The sequence below is a fragment of the Myotis yumanensis genome, unplaced genomic scaffold (genome assembly GCF_028538775.1).
Source record: "Myotis yumanensis isolate MYYU_CA2020_CCGP unplaced genomic scaffold, mMyoYum1.0.hap1 SCAF_2, whole genome shotgun sequence".
NCBI lineage: Eukaryota > Metazoa > Chordata > Mammalia > Chiroptera > Vespertilionidae > Myotis > Myotis yumanensis.
In genome coordinates this window covers 1,913,089-1,919,210 of record NW_027223753.1, presented here as the reverse complement: position 1 = coordinate 1,919,210, position 6,122 = coordinate 1,913,089, and positions in this window count along the sequence as shown.

Sequence of the window (6,122 nt, the reverse complement as noted above, 5' to 3'; positions counted from 1 at the left end):
TGACCCTGGTTCCTAGGGGCTGCCAGAGGAGCCCACAGCCCAGGCGCCCGAGATCCAGGGTGGTGCGGGGCAGCATGGGGCCCACCTATCCCTACTCCTGCCCTCCTGGTCTCAGGCCAGAAACAGCAGCGAGGAGCGACCATTGCAGGGCAGGGCACCCGCAGAGAGGGTTGGACCCAGATTGTCCCACCAGACACGGGCTGAGCTGCAGCCCTGCCCCCTCCCCTCCCACTGCCCCACCCCTGAGGGCACAGGGCCTCAAGGGGCAGAGTACGGAGGGAGGTTCTGGGAAGCCTCACCCCTTAGCAGACAAGCAGTGAACAGTGGAGAGCGAGGAAGCCCAGTTAATGAGCCTGTCCTAGGACTCAAGTAAACTCATGACTTGATTACCTGGAAGGGGAGGGGCGACAGAGGCAGTTAAAGGGGAGCCACCAGGGAGACTGAGTCAGGGCGGCGGCACAAACACAGCCAGCGTGGGCTTCCCTGCCAGGAAGGTTCCCAGCAGGCAGCCGGCAGGCAGCCGGCAGGCAGAGAGAGAGAGAGAGAGTAGAAGTGGCTAAGGAAGGGTTGCTGTCCATCTAATCTATATATATAAAAGCCTAAGGGACCGGTTGGTTGCTATGACACACACTGACCACCAGGGGGCAGATGCTCAATGCAGGAGCTACCCCCTGGTGGTCAGTGCACTCCCACAGCCAATCTCCCGGGGCCCCGATTGGCCCTGATTGTCAGCCAGGCCGAGGGACCCCACCCACACACCAATTCGTGCACCGGGCCTCTAGTTGAAAAAAGAGAGAAAACCACTGAGGAAGTAGCAGTGAACAAGTTCTCAGACCAAAACGCAGCTGATCTCACACCGTGCCCCAAAACATCAGCAAAATAGACACGACCCAACGAGCATTGGGGTCATCGGCGCCGAGGAACATGCTAAAATGCCCGGAAAAGGGCCAGCGCCAGAGTGATGTCAGACGCGGTAACAGACACTCCAAGCAGAGGCGCAGACATTCTGTGTTCAGTGTTGGAGGAGGAAATCTGAAACTCGAGTTTGACGTCCTGTAAACGACGCCCCGCAGCACAGCCCACGAGCCCACGAGCCCACGAGCCCACGCTGCTCTGGGCGGCCGCCTGAGGAATTCTGTGCCACGGGGTGCCTGGAGGACGGCGGGTGTGTGGACATGCGTGTGCATGTGTGTGTGCACATGTGTGTGTGCACGTGAATGCATGGGCCATGAGCCAGTCACACTCTGCAAACAACCTAGTGAGAGAATCAGCAACAGACTCATGGCCCCCCCAAGAGGGGCGTGTGCTCCCCCCCCCCCCACCACTGGAGGAGGAGGAGTAAAGCAGTAAACTGGGGTGGGGACAGGTTGGAAGGAGGCGAAGGGTGTTTACCGTCCGCACCACCTGGGGGATGTCTCCTCCCGGGAAGGAGGGAAATAAGCAGAAGAGGGAGGAAACCCTCAGGTGAGTGGTTACGAACGACCCAGAGCAGGCACGGGCAGCGAGCACCAGGCCACAGCGTTTCCCCGGGAAGGCGATCTAGTCGCATGGACACGCCACCCGTGGTGAGGCCTCAGGACGGAGCAGGAGTTCTAACGTTCCAGCTGAAAGCACCGTCACTCACAGGCTCGGGCTCAGCAACGGCGGCGTGACAGGTGGGAATAGTTCTAACCGGCGGCTTCTTTACAAAACCCAAGCCGTTCTTTACGCAAATGGACATAAGCCATGGTGACCTGTGCAAAAGCGTTAACACGCTGTACGCTGATCGCCATGTCACATTCATGTGCGCACACGTTTACATGCGTACATAGACTTTACACGCAGAAAAAGGAGCATCACGGGACATTTAACAAAATCAAAATCTCTCCGAAGACTAATAAGAAAGAAAAAACTCTGGCAAGAATGTTCTTTTATTTTTTATTTATTTTTTAATATATTTTATTGATTTTTTTACAGAGAGGGAGGGAGAAGGATAGAGAATTAGAAACATGGATGAGAGAGAAACATCGATCAGCTGCCTCCTGCACACCCGCTACTGGGGATGTGCCCGCAACCCAGGTACATGCCCTTGACCGGAATCGAACCCGGGACCCTTCAGTCCGCAGGCCGACGCTCTATCCACTGAGCCAAACCGGTCAGGGCGGTCCTTGATCTTTTAAACGTAAAGCAAGGAAAAATGTACAGAAAGAAAACAGCAGACCCAACGGGGTATGAAACTGAAGAAGGAATGTTAAGAACAACTGTGTCCCGAGAACTGGAAACAGGAAAACGGGAATGTTCTGGGGAAATACAGACGCCAGGCACAGCCACGCGCAGGTAGAAACAGCTCTTCCACCCAGAACAGCGGATGCAGTGAGCACCCTGCTCCCTCCGCACCTGCCCCTCCCCAAGGCCGCCCGTGTCTGCCGGGTCCTAACGCCAGGCGTGCAGGGCGGTGCAAGGAAAGGGAATCGCAGGCTCTTTGTACGCAAAAACCCCAGTAAAACGTTAGCTCCTCAAACAAAAATATTTTTAAAATAACGTGAAGTTGAGCCGTGGGGATTGGATTGGATTCAGACGCCCGGACGGCTTCACATCAGAAAATGCGTCCGTGCCTCCGGGTGAGGCCGGAGGACCGATTGCCTCGATGGCAGCAGAAGGCGTGCGCCCAGTCGGTGTGTCTGTGGGATGGAAATTCTCGGGGGGCCGGACGGCAAGGGCCTCAGCAATGCGAGGCGCCCCGAGTCCAAGTGAGCGGCGGGGAAGCCAGCGGCCCAGTCTGCCCAGGAGCTGCCGGGCCTTCCCTCCACGGTCCTGCTGTTCCCGTGGGGCTCCTGTGGCTCTCGGTGGCCTGACGGACAGCTTCCCCACTAGGGGTGGCCCCTGGGGGGCGCGGGCTCTGCCTGCTCTGAGGGACCCCCGGACAGGCCCCGGACAGGGCCCAGGGGACACTGTGGGCAAGTGAACGAATTCCCTTCACAGCCAAGAACCCATGTCTCTGGCACCCCCACCCCAGCAGAGCTCGTGGGACCAGAAACAAGAAGTGGGGAGCGGGGGGTGTGTGCGTGCGTGTGTGTGTGCGTGTGCGTGTGTGCGTGTGTGTGGTGTGTTGGGGAGACGCTGACCGCCCTGGCTCCAGGGCTGGGCTGTTGCTATGGAGGAGCTGGAAGTGCCGACAGGTTAGCGGGGCCAACGAGCACGTGGCCAGGGGCCGCCAAGTCACAGACAACCGTTCAACACGGCAGCACCGACTGGAGAACAAACAAGCCGCCATTCCCGCTGCGACACCCAGCACACACCGGGGTGCCTCTGCGGCGGGACCTGCAGGGGCCTGACCCGGGAGGACGTCCTCTCTCCAGCCCGTGTCCACGTCTGACGGGACCCCAGTCTGTCCAGAGACCCAGCGACGGGCCGGACAGGTGCCAGCGGGGGGAGTGACTTGGGATGTCCAACGCGAACAAGGGTGTGTTACTGGGTCGGTGACAAATAACGGGGTGACAAGGAAGTGAGCAGAATTCATGGAAACCCCGCGGCCGTCCAGCTTGACTGGCGTGGGGCTCCACGCCCGAGGGCCCCCCCGTGGGGAGCCGAGGACTGTCATCCCACCAGGGACACTCAGAGGCCTCCCGTGCCTTGAACCCTGAGGGCTCGGTGCAGTGCCCCTGCCGACCACCAGGGGGCAGTAGAGGGAGCCAGGCCAGGGAGCTGGAGAGCTTGGTGGGCACGTGGGTCCTAAGACTGTGTTGGGGCTCCCGGCCTTTAAGTCAATTAGGTGCCTCTGCCTCAAAGGGGACCCTGACGTACAAGGACGGGGGGCAGGGGGGTCAGCTGCAGGCCCCAGTCCAGCTCCCACGGCCCCTGCTCTGCACACACATCTCCAGGGGCCAGGCCAGGAGGCCCTGGTGGAGGGGGGGGGCGGGGAAGGGGGGGGTCCCCTCACTGTCAGCAGGGGCTTCTCAGGCTGTCCTAGGACGCCTCGCTGTCTCCGGGCAAACCCGTGACCCTGCGTGGGCCAAGGGCTTGGGCCTGTTTCTCACCTGCATCGGGGGGTGCAGCCGGCTGGGCCTGTTCCACTTGGAAGCGCTCATGTCCTGAGCTCGGTGTTCGCCCCAGGAGCAGGGCTCGCAGCCCCTCTTCCGGCTGGTGGGGGCGGGTGGGGGTCAGGTGGGAGAGGTACCCTCCATCCCTCCGTCCATCCCACCTGCTCCTGGGGCGAACACTCACCTCCCTTGTTGGCAAGGCCCAGTGGACCGGCCGCCCCCACAGCCTCTGGCCACCACCCCGCCCGCCCTGGACATCCTCAGGACTAAGCATCCGACTCCCCCTTGCTCAGGAGGCACAGGCGCTGCGGCTGCTTGAAGACCCGAGGTTTCCCGCCCGAGGCCCCGGCACTGAGGACGTCTCCCTCCCCGAGGCCCCGGCACTGAGGGCGTCTCCCTCCCCGAGGCCCCGGCACTGAGGGCGCCTCCCTCCCCGAGGCCCCGGCACTGAGGGTGTTTCCCGCCCGAGGCCCCGGCACTGAGGGCGCCTCCCTCCCCGAGGCCCCGGCACTGAGGGCGTTTCCCTCCCCGAGGCCCCGGCACTGAGGGCGTTTCCCTCCCCGAGGCCCCGGCACTGAGGGCGTTTCCCTCCCCGAGGCCCCGGCACTGAGGGCGTTTCCCTCCCCGAGGCCCCGGCACTGAGGGCGTTTCCCTCCCCGAGGCCCCGGCACTGAGGGCGTTTCCCTCCCCGAGGCCCCGGCACTGAGGGCGTTTCCCTCCCCGAGGCCCCGGCACTGAGGGTGTTTCCCTCCCCGAGGCCCCGGCACTGAGGGCGTTTCCCTCCCCGAGGCCCCGGCACTGAGGGCGTTTCCCTCCCCGAGGCCCCGGCACTGAGGGTGTTTCCCTCCCCGAGGCCCCGGCACTGAGGGTGCTTCCCTCCCCGAGGCCCCGGCACTGAGGGTGCTTCCCTCCCCGAGGCCCCGGCACTGAGGGTGTTTCCCTCCCCGAGGCCCCGGCACTGAGGGCGCCTCCCTCCCCGAGGCCCCGGCACTGAGGGCGCCTCCCTCCCCGAGGCCCCGGCACTGAGGGTGCTTCCCTCCCCGAGGCCCCGGCACTGAGGGTGTGGCCTCAGGCTTTCCACAGCCACTTTCCTCCATTACCTGGACCAGGCCGGGCAGCGGATGGGCAGTGGCTGGCCCGCCCTCCTGGGGGGCTCAGTGGAGAGAACATGGGGGTCTGTGGGAGGAGTGGCCCCTCTTGGTCCAGGGGACGGGCAGCTGGGCTCACACACACACACACATACACACGCACCAGCACATGCACACACACACGCACCAGCACACACACCAGTGCCCACGGCACTGCACGGACAGCAGGGCGTCCACCCAGCTCCCAGGTGGGAAAACCAAGGCCTCCCACTTCCTCCTGTCCAGCCGGTGAGGGCCTGACCGACCCGGCCCCCCGGGCCACACCCTCCTAGCCCTGGCCTTGCCCCCTCCCTCACCCCCATCCCGGGCAGCGTCTGCCCAGACGGCCCTGCTGGGGCTCTGTAGGCCTGCCCTCTGCTGAGGCCACGGAGGTCACCTGGAAGTCTGGGAGCAGCGGCTCCACCGTTCTGGCCCAGGGGACAGGCTCGGAGGTCCACCCCTCACTCAGCCCCTCCCCTGGGTGGCCCTTCCCTCCTGGGCCTGGGCCGACCAGGGCCTTGTTCACGGGACCCTCTGTGCTGAGCCATCTTATCGGGGCGCAGAGGGCTCCCAGCCGTGCCCAGGAGGAGGGGCCAGTCGCACCCCTGGCTTTGATGCCGAAGCCGGTGCCCAGTGGGATGTGGCCGACCATCCAAGGACAGCCCTGCCAGCCGAGGCCACAGGAGGGCCGGTGGGGCTCCTGGGAGAGTGGACGGTCCTCGAGCCTGGCCAGGCAGCCGACAATCCGCCCCCCCCCCAGCCCCGAGGTCCACCGGCCTCTCCCATCTGCAAGGCCCCTCTGGGGCGTCTCCCAGGCTCTGCTGTCCTCACGCCCCCAGACCCACTGGCCTTGCCCATGACTCTGGCTGGACAGACGAGGGCCAAGAATGAGCCCGAGGGGCCGTGAGCGTGCGCCCAGGCGAGTGACAGACCCAGCACAGTGACCGCACACAGGCCAGGCCCCCGCCCTCGGCAC